Source organism: Chiloscyllium plagiosum, chromosome 27 (assembly GCF_004010195.1).
Source record: "Chiloscyllium plagiosum isolate BGI_BamShark_2017 chromosome 27, ASM401019v2, whole genome shotgun sequence".
Classification (NCBI taxonomy): Eukaryota; Metazoa; Chordata; class Chondrichthyes; order Orectolobiformes; family Hemiscylliidae; genus Chiloscyllium; species Chiloscyllium plagiosum.
Genome location: NC_057736.1, coordinates 9,196,938 through 9,212,570, shown reverse-complemented (window position 1 = coordinate 9,212,570; position 15,633 = coordinate 9,196,938). Strand labels below are relative to the sequence as shown.

At 43.3% G+C, this 15,633-nt stretch overlaps 1 protein-coding gene across 1 annotated transcript in view; it reads right to left on the bottom strand.

The window, feature by feature from the left end:
* The window catches only part of LOC122563518 (acid sphingomyelinase-like phosphodiesterase 3b), a 64,213-nt gene extending 48,974 nt beyond the window's left edge, over positions 1-15,239 (bottom strand). The window contains exon 1 of the mRNA XM_043717343.1: positions 14,953-15,239. The gene's annotated coding sequence lies outside the window, so the exon portion shown is untranslated. The remainder of the gene's footprint in view (positions 1-14,952) is intronic.
* Between the last annotated feature and the right edge of the window lie 394 nt (positions 15,240-15,633).

The window sequence follows — 15,633 nt, the reverse complement described above, 5'->3', positions numbered from 1 at the left end:
GCGCTTCTGTGGTGTTTCTTCCGGCATTTATAGTGGCCTGTCCCTGCCGCTTCCTGTTGTCAGTTTCAGCTGTCCGCTGTAGTGGCTGGTATATTGGGTCCAGGTCTATGTGTTTGTTGATGGAGTTCCTAGAAGCATGGCACTCATCCACAAAGTCCATCAACAAACACATCGACCTGGGCCCAATATACCGGCCACTACAGCGGACAGGTGAAACTGACAATCGGAAGCGGCAGGGACAGGCCACTATAAATGCCGGAGGAAACACCACAGAAGCGCTTCACAGGAGGCTCCCAAGCACTGAGGATGTCACCTAGACAGGGGACAAAACGTTTGCAACAAAAACTTCCAGCTCGGCGAACAGAACCACAGCAACGAGCACCCGAGCTACAAATCTTCTCACAATCTCTTACATATATTAAAATTCGATTACTATGGTGTTACACTGTTTTATATATAGCATACAAAGATTTGAAGGGCTTCTGTCCAGGGAGACTCAAAACAGGTCAAAATATGTACTAAGTGCCTGCTGCTACTTCTGATGAGATTAAGAGTGTCTGTCTGGTCTGCTTGCATAATTAAAAGGTCATGATTTGGAGGAGCTGGTATTGGACTGGGGTGGACAAAGTTAAAAATAACATAACACCAGATTATTGTCAAACAGGTTTATTTGGAAACACTAGCTTTCGGAGTGTTGCTCCTTCATCAGATGGTTATGAAGCAGGCCCATAAGACACAGAATTTACAGCAAAAGATTACAGTGTCATGTATATATGTGTGTGTATATACAAATTCTGTCTTCTGCTTCACAACCACCTGATGAAGAAGCAGCACTTCAAAAGCTAGTGCTTCCAAATAAACCAGGAGTGTTACCTCCCAGTCAGGGAACACTTCAGCGGTCTGGGATATTCGGCCTCGGACCTTCGGGTGACCATCCTCTAAGGCAGACTTCGGGACAGGCAACAATGCAAAGTGGCTGAGCAGAGGCTGATAGCCAAGTTCGGTGACCATGAGGATGGACTCAAACGGGACCTTGGGTTCATGTCACACTACAGGTGATCCCAATGCTCACACACGTGCACACAAGTGTGCACACACATACACACACACACTCCTACAGACCCATACACTCTTCAAAGTTTGTGAGAAGATTTGTAGCTTAGGTGCTCATTGTTGTGGTTCTGCTCACCGAGCTGAGAATTTGTGTTGCAGACGTTTCATGCCCTGTCTAGCTGACATCCTTGGTGCTTGGGAGCCTCCTGTGAAGTGCTTCTGTGATGTTTCCTCCAGCATTTATGGTGATTTGTATCTGCCGCTTCCGGTTGTCAGTTCCAGCTGTCCGCTGCAGTGGCCAGTATATTGGGTCCAGGTCAATGTGCTTATTGATTGAATCTCTGGATGAATGCCATGCCTCTCGGAATTCCCTGGCTGTTCTCTGTTTGACTTGTCCTATAATAGTAGTGTTGCCCCAGTCGAACTCATGTTGCTTGTCATCTGAGTGTGTGGCTACTAAGGATAGCTGGTCGTGTCTATGAAAGCAACCACCCCAACACACACAAAAGAAGTTTTAGATTAGATTAGATTACTTAGATTAGATTACTTACAGTGTGGAAACAGGCCCTTCGGCCCAACAAGTCCACACTGACCCGCCGAAGCGCAACCCACCCATACCCCTACATTTACCCCTTTAACCTAACACTACGGGCAATTTAGCATGGCCAATTCACCTGATATGTAAATAGGTGCCATGTCATGTAAATATAATTCACCTGACCCGCACATCTTTGTGACTTTGCACAAGTTGCATCAAGACACTGTTCAAAAGGGCCACAACACACTGCAGCACAGCAGAACTGCAAAAAGAGGAAGAAGAACACCTATACAATGTATTCGCCAAAAACGGATACCCCCGCAATTTCATCAACAGATGCCTAAGGGAAAGACAACGGAATGAGGACATGCCACAATCCAAAGGACTAGCCACACTACCATACGTCTAAAACATTTCTGAACTGACAGCCAGACTACTTCGACCACGAGGACTTATAACAGCACACAAACCAACAGCCACTCTAAGACAACAACTCACCAGGATGAAGGACCCGATACCCAACATGAGCAAAACCAATGTAGTGTACAAAATCCCATGCAAAGACTGCACAAAACACTACATAGGACAAACAGGAAGACAGCTAATGATCCGCATCCATGAACACCAACTAGCTACACACTCAGATGACAAGCAACATGAGTTCGATTGGGACAACACTACTATTATAGGACAAGCCAAACAGTGAACAGCCAGGGAATTCCTAGAGGCATGGCATTCATCCACAGATTCAATCAATAAGCACATCGACCTGAACCCAATATACCGGCCACTGCAGCGGACAGCTGGAACTGACAACCGGTAGCGGCAGATACAAATCACTATAAATGCCGGAGGAAACATCACAGAAGTGCTTCACAGGAGGCTCCCAAGCACTGAGGATGTCACCTAGACAGGGGACGAAACGTCTGCAACACAAATTCCCAGCTCAGCGAACAGAACCACAACCCATACACTCTCGCAGACCCTCTCTCATACGCTCACACATACACCCCCCACACTCACATCTACATACGCATTCTCTCACAGACTTATATCCCTTTACACTCACACTGTCTCACAGACATTCACACCCCTCCCCCGACACACACCTACATACACACACAAACATGCGTGCATGCACACACACAAACATATAATGTGTACTTGCAGAATTACATTTTATTTTGCTCAAAAGCTGTGTGAATCCATATAAGATTCTGTAAATCTCTTTTTTAGAAGTAGAATCAGTCTGAACTTTGGGGCACAGACAGACAGACTTTAACCTCACACCTTCAATGCATTATCTGAGCTGACATGGCACCTATTGCGATTTACATATAAAAGAACTGAAACCAACATGGTCATTCTAAAAGATGAAAGACTTAACAAATACGCCAGGTCTTTTTCAATATATCATTTGAGTTGCATCACACTGTAATCTTTTGCTGTAAATTCTGTCTTATGATCCTATACTCCACAACCACCTGATGAAGGAGCAGCACTCTGAAAACTAGTGCTTCCAAATAAACCTGTTGGACTATAACCTGGTATTTTGTGATTTTTAACTTTGCACACTCCAGTCCAACACCGGCACCTCCAAATCACAAATAAACCTGTTGGATTATAACCTGGTGTTGTGTGATTTTTAACTTAATTAAGAGGTGTTGGTGCTTTTTTGTTTTTTTTAGGTTAGTAAATGTTAGTAAAATTACTAGGCCTATATGCTCTAAATAAGTTAGACATTGTACCTGTACTTAATAAAAGAATAAAGGTTGTGAGATTTGTTTACCATTTGCCGGTGTGAGTTTCATTCATTCATGCAATTTCATGGAAGTACTCACTGTTTTGCCAGCTGGTTTGTTAAAGGGATAATGGGCTGAAAATGTGTTGCTGGAAAAGCGCAGCAGGTCAGGCAGCATCCAAGGAACAGGAGAATCGACGTTTCGGGCATAAGCCCTTCTTCAGGAAGGCTTATGCCCGAAACGTCGATTCTCCTGTTCCTTGGATGCTGCCTGACCTGCTGCGCTTTTCCAGCAACACATTTTCAGCTCTGATCTCCAGCATCTGCAGTCCTCACTTTCTCCTTAAAGGGATAATGGCCAGTTAAAAGGTATTTAACAGGTACATACTAATTGGAGAAAATGTTTGGTTTTCTGTAATTTATTTAGGTCCAGGAGATGGTTGGTAATGGCTGATTAATACTATAAAATGTTTTGTGGAGACATGATGGCAGGGTTGGCATTGTTCTGTATGCTACACTTATTCAGAGGTAAACACTGCTTGTAGCAAGGACTGATAAGTTGTGAAAATGCTGTAATGGGTTTGAAAGGGTTATTTTGATTAGAAAGGGTTTTTTAAAATTTGGTCTATCTTATGGTTGTAAAATATACTACAGAACTGTGGCTTTATGAATGAATGTAACCGTGTTACAGGAGGTAGTTATGAGTGAATAAACATTAAGGACTTGTGAATGGGAAATATAAAGCATTTGTGAGTGGGTTAGTAAAGGGACCTTGAATACAATATCTGACACTACCATTGACCATAAACTTGTGTCATACAATCTTGATTGAATTTTTTGAGGAAGTAACCAAAGAAATGAAGAAGGCAGAGCGGTTGATGTTGTTTATATTTAATAAATCCTCTGACAAGTTTTTGCATGAGAGACTAATTAATAAAGTTAGATCACATCAAATTCAAGGTGAGCTTGCCAATTGGATAAAAATTGGCTTGATGGTAGGAGATGGAGGGTGGTGCTGGAGGATTGTTTTTCAGACTGGAGACCTGTGATTAGTGGTGTTCCACAGGAATCAGTATTGGGTCCACTTTTGTTGTCATTTATATAAATGATTTGGATAAGAATATCGGAGGAATGGTTAGTAAGTTTGCAGATGACACCAAACTTGATGGTATAGTTGACAGTGAAGAAGGTTATCTAAGTTTACAAAGACATCTTGATCAATTGGGCCAATGGGCTAAGGAGTGGCAGATGGATTTAACTTAGATAAATATGAGATACAGTCGATTTTACATGTGTTTCTTCAAAGCGAATTGGCTTTAACGCATTTGAAGAATTTCGACTATTATTTGTAGAACATGAACTTACCTTTCCTGTATTAGCTATAATGCAATTCTGGCCCCATTAGTTTAAATGGTGTGGCTACTGCATGATTTTCTTATAAAGTGAGATTGCACGAGAACGTAACTATAGCGTTATATCAGAACCGACCATATTGCATTTTGATTAAACAAAGAAGAGCAGGATGGTGGCTTAGTGGTTAGCACTGCTGCCTCACAGCACCAGGGACCTGGTTTAAATTCCAATCTCAGGTGACTGTCTGTGTGGAATTTGCACGTTCTCCCTGTGTCTGTATGGTTTCCTTTTGGGTGCTCTGGTTTCCTCCCACAGTCCAAAGGTAGGCAGGTTAGGTGAATTGGCCATGCTAAACTGCCTATAGTGTTCAGGGATTAGGTGCACTAATCATGGGAAATGGCGAGTAATAGAGTAGGGGAATGGGTCTGGGTGGGATACTCTTCGGAGGGTTGATGTGGACTTGTTGGGCCAACTAGTTTGTTTCCACACGTGTAGGGATTTCAAAAATTCTGTAATCTTAAACAATTAAAAGTAGGTCTTTGGGTAGTGTTGTTGAACACAGAGACCTAGAGGTTCAAGAATTTACTTCTCTCACGTTTGCATCACATGTAGACAGAGTAGTTAAGAAGGCATTTAGCACATTGTCTCCATTGCTCAAAACATTGAGTACAGGAGTTGGGATGCCATGTTGAGTTTCTACAGGTCTTTGTTGAGACCTCTTTTGGTGATAAAAGTAAAGCACATTCCTGAAGAAACTTGGTTACAAATAGACATCTTAAACTTGGAGTAAGCATTTCTGGCATCGTGTCATTATTTGGGAAGCTTGACTTATTTGACTCTGCTGTCAAAGACTTTGCCTAGCATGTGAAAAAAATGTTTTATTTTTCCAGGCAAATGATATTGGTGACGATGAAAAGCAATAACGAATTCTCCTGACAGCTTATGGACTTGTAGCTTTTTAAGTTATTAGGAGCCTATATTTCCCTAAGGCACCAAATACTAAAACCTTTCAAGAATTGATGGATTTAGTTAAGGAACATTATGACCCCTAGCCTCCTCAAATTTTGAGACGCTATCGGGGAATCCATATCTGCTCATTTGAGTAGGTTAAGATGACTAGCAAAGGCATGTAACTTTTTTAACACTTAATGAGACACTGAGAGACTGTTTGGTATGCATGTTTCATGATGTAAGCATGCAGAAATGCCTACTAGCTGAAGCCGGAATGGACTTCAAATAGGTGCTATAACTGGCTTTACCATTAGAAAGTGCGGTAAGTAGAGCATATGAGTTGCAGAATATTTTGATGGAAGTGGACACCCTTGCCAATCTAACTGAGCTATGGGCACACCAGTTGAGGAAACGCAATTGCATAGCCGTACTCAGGACATATCCTGAACAAAGGGACTCTGGATCAGGCCCAAAACAATCCGAAAACAAAGCCAAACCTCGGATAAACAATTAAAATTTTCATCAGGATCTGGTCTGGCAAGCCATTGTAGTTGCTGCCCGCGTGTGAACTCAAGACAACAAAGTAGTCCTCCTAAACCTAAATGGAGTAAGTGAACTCATAGCCCAGTATCGAAGAGAGTCCACACTGTGGAAAGTCTACCTATACTGTTTTTGAAGAGATAACTTGCATAGTGCGATGATGTTGCTCCTTTAACAAAGTTATCCTGTCTTTGGCTTTTATTTTCAGAGAGGTCAGAAAACCAGCGATTCCAAAAAGTCTGGCTTGAATGGGTTTTAGGGCCAATTTGATTATAGCTAACAGATACTGCCTCAAGAAAGAGGCTTTCAAGTTTAAAAAAACACTTGTGCAATGAAAGGGGAGTGGCCAGTTCTCCCAGCTCAGCTTTTCGCTGGTTTAATTTGTTTTTTTTAGCAGTCTGGCTGTTCACTGAAAGCAGTCATATAGAACATAGAACATTACAGCGCAGTATAGGCCCTTCGGCCCTCGATGTTGCGTCGACCTGTCACACCAATCTGAAGCCCATCTAACCTACACTATTCCATGTACGTCCATATGCTTGTCCAATGATGACTTAAATGTACTTAAAGTTGGCGAATCTACTACCGTTGCATGCAAAGCATTCCTTACCCTTACTACTCTGAGTAAAGAAACTACCTCTGACACCTGTCCTATATCTATCACCCCTCAATTTAAAGCTATGCCTCCTCGTGCTTACCGTCACCATACTTGGAAAAAAGCTCTTCCTGTCCACCCTATCTAACCCTCTGATTATCTTATATGTCTCTATTAAGTCACCTCTCACCTTCTCTCTCTAACGAAAACAGCCTCAAGTCCCTCAGCCTTTCCTCGTAAGATCTTCCCTCCATACCAGGCAACATCCTCGTAAATCTCCTCTGCACTCTTTCCAAAGCTTCCACATCCTTCTTATAATGCAGTGACCAGAACTGTACACAATACTCCAAGTGCGGCCGCACCAGAGTTTTGTACAGCTGTAGCATAATCTCATGGTTCCGGAACTCGATCCCTCTATTAATAAAAGCTAAAACACTGTATGCCACCTTAACAACCCTGTCAACCTGGGTGGCAACTTTCAAGGATCTGTATTCCTGGACATCGAGATCTCTCTGCTCATCTACACTACCAAGAATCTTACCATTAGCCCAGTACTTTGCATTCCGTTATTCCGACCAAAGTGAATCACCTCACACTTGTCCACATTAAAATCCATTTGCCATCTCTCAGCCCAGCTCTGCAGCTTATCTACGTTTCTCTGTAACCTACAACATCCTTCCTCACTATCCACAACTCCACCGACCTTAGTGTCGTCTGCAAATTTACTAACCTACCTTTCTACGTTCTCATCCAGGTCGTTTATAAAAATGATGAACAGCAGTGGACCCAACACTGATCCTTGCAGTACACCACTGGTAAATGGACACCAGGCTGAACATTTCCCATCAACCACCACCCTCTGTCTTCTTTCAGCAAGTCGATTACTGATCCAAACTGCTATATCTGCAACAACCCCATTCTTCCGCATTTTGTACAATAGCCTACTGTGGGGAATCTTATCGAACGCTTTGCTGAAATCCATATACACCACATCAACTGGTTTACTCTCATCTACCTGTTTGGTCATCTTCTCAAAGAACTCAATAAGGTTTGTGAGGCACGACCTACCTTCACAAAGGTCAGTCAGTTGTGAAGCTGCTAGATCCAAGAGAAGCAGGTCCATGCTGACCCTCCCTCTCTCTGACTTCTCTCCTATAAGATCCTGTGTTTGATTTTACCTTTATTGCCAAGGGGTGTTTATGGGCATTGTTGCAAGCATTTGGAACAGCAATATTAAGTTGGAATAATCTGTTGAGTTTTCAGATGGGTTAAGTTATTCTGTATTCTGATCTGTTTTGGTTGTGTTTCAAATGGTAATCTTGCAAATAAATTCTGTTTTGTTTAAAACTAAGTGGTCAGGTCAGCTGCATCACTCCTGGAATATCCAAGTTACACCTGCTTAAAACAATTGGCAAAGTTAGGTCCGGGTTACTTCCTTGAAATGTTTTGAGGGGGTCTGGCCTGATCCATAACATTAGCAACATCGCAATCAGAACCAATCAAAATAAATGTCTGGTTAAATGGTCATCTGGTTTTAGTGGAGGTCAATACTGATGCTGCCATTTCAGTAATTGTAGAACCAGTCTTTAACAAAACTAGCTCTGGACTCCAACCCTTAGGTTGGCACAAGACCTTGGCTAAACTGAGAACCTATCCCAGGGAATCTTTACAGATTAAGGCTACAACTTCAGTTCTGTCTTATATGAGAAGCAGTTGGTTCAGTTACCACTAATTGTAGTACAGGAAGTCCCTGGGTTATGAATGCCTGACATATGAACGATCCATATTTAAGAACCTACCTCCAGTTTCTCATTTTTAAATATTATTTTTCAAAATCTGAGTTATGTACAATGTTTTGTCCTAATGAATGGTGGACTGATTAGCCTGTATCTGTTCCAACTTACACACAAATTTGGCTTATGAACAGTGGAAAAAAATGTAACTCGTTCGTAATCTGGGGACTGCCTGTAAAAGGCTTGGGCCCAAGCCTGAGGGGGTGAAATTGGTTGAGAGAATTCCACCTAGTTTAGCTCAACATTTTTCAATAAGAAAATGGCTGCCTGAGTGAAGTCCTAATTAAATAACTGAAAATCTTTCAGGAAGGCCTAGCGTCTATCAAAGGGGTCAAGGTCACTTTGTATGTTGACCAGGAAGCAATTCCAGTATTCTGCATGATCCCGTGCCATTTGCCTCATGGGCAGAAGTAGAGAAGGAAAAGAGAATGGTGGAAAGCAAAGGGATCATCAAACTTGCCCAGTTTGTGGAAGGGGCAGCACTGGTCATACCGATTGTGAAGTTCAATGGATCAGTTTGCTTTTGCGGCGATTTTAAACAAATGGTAAACTGCTTTTCACAGTTGAATAAATACCCAATGCCTCACAATGAGGATTCAAATGCAAAGCTGGAATGGGGCACTCTCCTTCACAAAGCTGGACATGAGCCATGTGTACTCGCAATTGCGATTAAATAACGATTTCCAGAAGTATGCATCAATTTGAGTCATAGAGTTGTACAGCATGGAAACAGATGATTCAGTTCAACTCATCCATACTGACCAGAAACCCTAAATTAATGTAGTTCCTTTTGAAAATTCCCCTTGATGTTAAGACTAAGATGTAGATCTGTTGTATGTAAGGAATCATGAATGTGTACCCATAATCCATAAGGCTCCATGGAACAATACATCAGGGCACTGCAGCATATAATACGCACAGAGACAGTCGGCATTTCTTACAAAGGTACTTTAGTGGCAATGCATTTTGTCCCATTGGATGCAGAGGTCAAAGTAACCTTCCTTCACAATCTCTCTTTCTCAAAGATCTTATTCACAGCAGATTCTTTGTTAAATTACTGAGTTATTCCAAAAATTCAAATTATGGATTGAAACTCTTATCCATTTTCATACAGTCAGTGAGATGTACAGCACAGAAACAGACCCTTCAGTTCAACCAGCCGATACTGACTGGATATCCTAAATTAATCTAGCGCCATTTGCCAAGATTTGGCCCATATCTCTCTGAGCCCTTCCTATCCATATACCCATCCAGATGACTTATAAATGTTGCAATTTTATCCACCTCTACAACTTCTTCTGGTAGCTCATCTTGCACATGCACCACCACCTATGTGAAAAAGTTGCTCCTGAGGTCCCATTTAAATCTTGCTCCTCTCACCTTAAACCTATGCCCTCCAGTTTTCGACTCCCTTACCCTGGTAAAAAGACCTTGGGCTATTCACACTATCCAGGCACCTCATGATTTTATAACCCCTCAGCCTCTGGTGCTCCAGGGAAAAGAGCCCCAGCCTATTCAGCCTCTCCCTATGGCTCAAATCCTCCAACCCCATAAATACCCATGTAAATCTTTTCTGAATCCTTTCAATTTTAACAACATCTTTCCTATAACAGGCAGACCAGAATTGAAAACAATATTCCAAAAGTGGCAGAACCAATGTCCTGAATAGCTGCAACATGACCTCTCAACGCCTACACTCAATGCACTGACAAAGAAAAGCAAGCATACCAAACACTTTCTTCACTACCCTGTCTACCTACAACTGCACTCTCAAGGTAATATGAACCTGTACCCCAAGGTCTCTTTGTTCAGCGATACTCCCCACAACTCTACCATTAAGTGTATAAGTTGTGCCCTGATTTGCCTTACCAAAATGCAACACCCTTCTTTTATCTAAATTAAACTCCATCTGGCAATGCTTAGCACATTGGACCATCTGATGGGTCCTGCATACTCTAGGATAAGCCTCTTCACTGTCCAATACACCATCAATTTTGGTGTCGTCTGCAAACTTATTAACCATACCTCCTGTATTCACATCCAAATCATTTATATAAATGACAAAAAGCAGTGGACTCAGCACCAATCCTTGTGGCACCTTCCATAACCATACTCTGTCTCCTATCTTCAGGCCAATTTTGTAATCAAATGGTTAGCTCTCCCTGGAAATTTAATTCCCATAAAGGTTTGTATATGAAATTGTCATTTGGGGTATCATCAGTCTGTGCAATTTTTCAGCAGATGATGGAGAACATTTTGCAAACTCTATCCAACGTTGCCATTTATCTAGATGACATGCTAATAACAGAGACGACCAATAGGAGTACTTAGAAAACTTAGACATAGTCCTTCGAGTTTCTCCCAGGCGGACATACACCTAAGAAGGGAAAAAAGTATGTTCAAGGCACCTCAAGTGACCTACTTGGGCTACAAAGTCAACAAGACTGAGTTGCACCGATTGGAAATAAAGTGAGGGCAAGCAAATGTGTCCTGATTCCCACGTCTGTACCGGAACTTAGGTCTTTCCTTAGGCTTGGTGCATTATTATGGGAAGTGCAAGCCATAGCTTTCAGGAAAGTGAAGAAACAACTATCATCCTCTCCGGTGTTGGCATACTATGGTCCCAAGTGAGATCGGTAGTGAAATGCGATGCCTCCCCATACTATTTCATAGATGGCCCAGATCAAGAGGAATGCCTGGTAGTGTATGTATTAAGGACTTTGGCCAACGTAGAACATAAATACGCCCAGATGGAGAAGGAAGGTTTGGCGGTCATATTTGGAGTCAGGAAGTTCCATCAATACCTTTATGGATCTAAATTTGCAATAATAACAGATCACTACGATGTCAACTTAAAGAGGACAAGGCAGTGCCATCCATAGCTTCAGGCCACATTTAGTCATGGGCTCTAAAACTAATTGTGTATAATTACAAATTGGAACACCATCCGGGAGGCCAAATAGCGAATGCAAGTGCATTTAGCCACCTCCTACTGGCACCATTGGAGATACTGCCCCTGGAAAAGTCCATAATGCTTTGAATTTTCTGGACACACTTCCAATTTCAGTTGACAATATCAGACTTTGGACACAGAAAGATCCATTCCTGGCAAAACTGAAACAGCTGGTATTGATGGGGAAAACCAAAGGGCTGTCACAAACAGACGTGAAACAAGCCTGTACAGCAATGATGTATGGGAACACGGTAGTGTGGTGAAGTGGCAGGTGACTGGAGTCATTTTTACCGACAGAATGCAGGTGTTCTGCAAAGCGGTCACACAGTACAGAGGAAACCACACTGTGAACAGTGAATATAGTAGACTGGATTGAATTAAGTACAAGTAAATCGCAGCTTCACTTGGGAGGTATATCTGAGGCCTTGGATGGTGAGGATGGACAAGTGAAGGGGAGGTGTTTCACCTTTTACTATTGCTGTGTTGATATGGGGGGGGTTGCTGGGAATGGAAAAGAAATGGACCAAGGTGACCTGGAGGGAAGGCCCCTGCATATTGCTGACAAAGAAGGGGAGGGAAGAGGAAGATGTGTCTGGTTGTGGCGTCCTGTTGGAGCTGATGGAAATGGTGGATTACAAGCTTTTGGATGCAGAGACTGATGGGGTGATAATTGAGGACTGGGGACCCCTGCTGTGGAGGGAAGAGAGTGGATGAGCCTTAGCACAAGCTCAAAGTGAGCATCGCATTTTCTGTATGGGGACCCTACAGCCTCTGACGCACAATGTCATAACCCAACCGCCCCTCTGGGACACCCGCACCAACCAACCCAAACCGCCTGTGGCTGAACACTTTCACTCCCCCTCCCACTCCGCCAAGGACATGCAGGTCCTTGGCCTCCTCCATCGCCAGACCACGGCAACATGACGCCTGGAGGAAGAGCGCCTCATCTTCCGCCTAGGAACCCTCCAACCACAAGGGATGAATGCAGATTTCTCCAGTTTCCTCATTTCCCCTCCCCCATCTTATCTCAGTCCCAACCCTCGGACTCAGCACCGCCTTCTTGACCTGCAATCTTCTTCCCGACCTCTCCGCCCCCACCCCCTCTCCGGCCTATCACCCTCACCTTAACCTCCTTGCACCTATCGCATTCACAATGCCCCTCCCCCAAGTCCCTCCTCCTTACCCTTTATCTTAGCCAGCTTGGCACACCTTCCTCATTTCTGAAGAAGGGCTTATGCCCGAAACGTCGATTCTCCTGCTCCTTGGATGCTGCCTGACCTGCTGCGCTTTTCCAGCAACACATTTTTCAGCTCTGATCTCCAGCATCTGCAGTCCTCACTTCCTCAATAAATTTACAGTCTGATTCCATCCATCTATGTTGTTGACATACTCCCAAACCCAGTCCTATTATTGCATGGGTTGCTTTTAGCACAGGCAACACACTGGCAGGTCTATTATCACATTACATAATTTGCTTTCAGCACAGACTACCCATTTTCTGCTACCCGTAAACCTCATCATCACTCATTCAGCTTCTCTTCTGTCCTGGTCTGCCATCCACAATCTCCTCATTTACAACCCCTTTGTATTTCTCCCTCTCTCACTGGCTTCCATCTCCACCTAACCGCTCACATCTCCCTTCATCTCTACCTTCAATCTCATTTTCTGCATGATTACTAGTTTTTCCTTAGCTGCTATAGTTATGATGAAAAGTCATCAGACTCAAATCATAGAATCCCTACAATGTGAAAGCAGGCCATTTTGCCTATCAAGTTCACACTGACTCTGCGAAGGGCAGCCCACCCAGACCCACCTTCCTACCCTATAACCCTGCATTTCCCATGGCCAACCTAAACAGCCTACATATTCCTGGCCACTATGAGCAAATAGCATGGCCAATCCACCTAACCACCAATCTTTCGACTGTGGGAGGAAACTGGAGCACACCCACACAGACTTGGGGAGAATCTGCAAACTGTACACAGACATTCATCTGAGGGAGGAATAGAACCCGGGTCTCTGGCACTGTGAGGCAGCAGTTCCAACCACTGAGCTATCTTGCTGCCCTAGATGTTAACGTTGTTCTCTTCCCATAGATGAAGGCAGATCTGCTGAGATTTGTTAGCAATTTCTGATTTTGATTCAGATCTCCAGCATCCACAGGTCTGTTTTGCCACATTATCTGGGTACCTGTTCCAAAACAAGCTCTCTACTCCAAGCATTATCATGAAAATGATACCAGGAGGAAATGCTTTAAGGTCGACCTCAAACCTCCCTGGAGAAATACAATATCCTCACCGATTGAAGGGAATCCCGAGGCTAAGACCACCCAAATTGAAGTTGTGGCAATTTGAGAGGCCCTAACCTTTCAAGTACTGCTTTGGATTGTGATAGTCAATAAAGGTGATATTGTGGATTGGGAGCAGATTGATAGTGGATCTTTTCCCTTTCAAATAAGGTCAATTTTTCATACGCCTTTATTAATGTATTAATGCTAGCTTGAAGCTTGGCCTCCCAGTGCACGTGTTGTGATGTACAGTGTGTAAAATACATCTTTTAATGTCATTTATTTTGAAATTTGGATTTTCAACTAGCAGTATTTGATTTTGGTTTGTGTATACAAAAAATTTTAATGATTACTTTGTCAGTACTCTGTGTTACAACACAGGGTAAACCCTTCAGCTAATTTAAATCCGACACACAGAGAATCTCACCTAGCGCCGTAATCTGTTAAATTTCGAGAGGCAAAGAACTATCTCAGATTTCACTAAAGAAACTAACAACTTTTTAAGTCCAACAGAGAACATTTGAACCATTATTTTCAACTCCTTTCTCCTAAATCTATCTTTTACCTTCTACTGTACAATACTGGTCCGATAAATTCCCTCTTAAATTTACAGCAAATCACTTTCAAACCTAGTTATCATTTTCGGATGTCATACTTTCTCTGCAGGTTTCTCTAGCTCAGTTTTGGTCTTCTGCTGCACAAATTTCTTATGGACAGGTTCCTTTCAGAGAGCTATTCTGCTGGCAGTCTTTACTTGTAGGTGCTTTTTGCTGTTCTCCCCCTAACTGTTCAAAACGTCTGGTTTTATACCCCAAAACATCAGATCATTTCATTGGTTTGATGTCTTCCCACACAGTAAAATTAAAATTGGAATGGAGTTGTCTCTGGGACATAGTTCAAACTGATTGGCCGAATTCGAATTTGTTTTTGTACCATTGCATCAGGGCACCAGCTGTTTGTGTCAACCAAATGCTATATTTTTAAATTGTTCAGCACACTGCGCATCCTGATGAAGGGCTTTGGCCTGAAGCGCTGGCTCCCCTGCTCCTCGGATGCTGCCTGACATGCTGTGCTTTTCCAGCGCCACACTCTCGACTCTGATCTGCAGTGCTCACTTTCGCCATATGTGCCATAAAGTATGAACTTACACTTCAGACGACACTCATGGAAAAGAAGCAGGAACTGAGCAAGAGCTGTGCCAGTAACAAAAATGGCAGCGGCCAACAGAGCTTCACCATTACACACCAATCACGGGCCAGGTGAAGAACCGGGTGGGACAACCCTCGACACGAGCCGGACTCCCTGGCAACGGTTGGGCGAGGAATTTGAATATCGAGGCCTGTGAGTGGTCGGCTGCTGCACGCGACCTGTTTGGCGCGCTTTGTCCGGTCTGAGCGTGCTTTCATCCGTTAAACGGTCGCGGGAAGGGACGATGTGGAATAATCCGGGTGAGAGGGTGGCTTCACTTTTCCGTGCAGAAGGTGGCCGGGGAAAAGCCGAGGCTTGCAAGAACGGTTCTGCAGATCGGGCTCTTGGAAGATGGATGCGCCCCGAATGGAGCGGAGGCTTGCCTGCAGCTTCTGGCTCTCCAGTTCTCACGCGTTTCCAATCCCCACTCTATTCCGCGGTTTTAACGGATTAAAATAAACCGAAAGTGCATTTTGGGGAGGGGAGGAAGAAAGTTTATGAAGCCGGAGGGGAGCAAGTGTGTCAGGGTGTACAGATGGGCAGGGAGAGTAGAATAGGGTTTTGAGGCCTCGCTATGTTTATAAATACTCTAGCTGTAATATTCATTCCTTAACTGACGTGTGCTTTTGTTAGGAAAAATA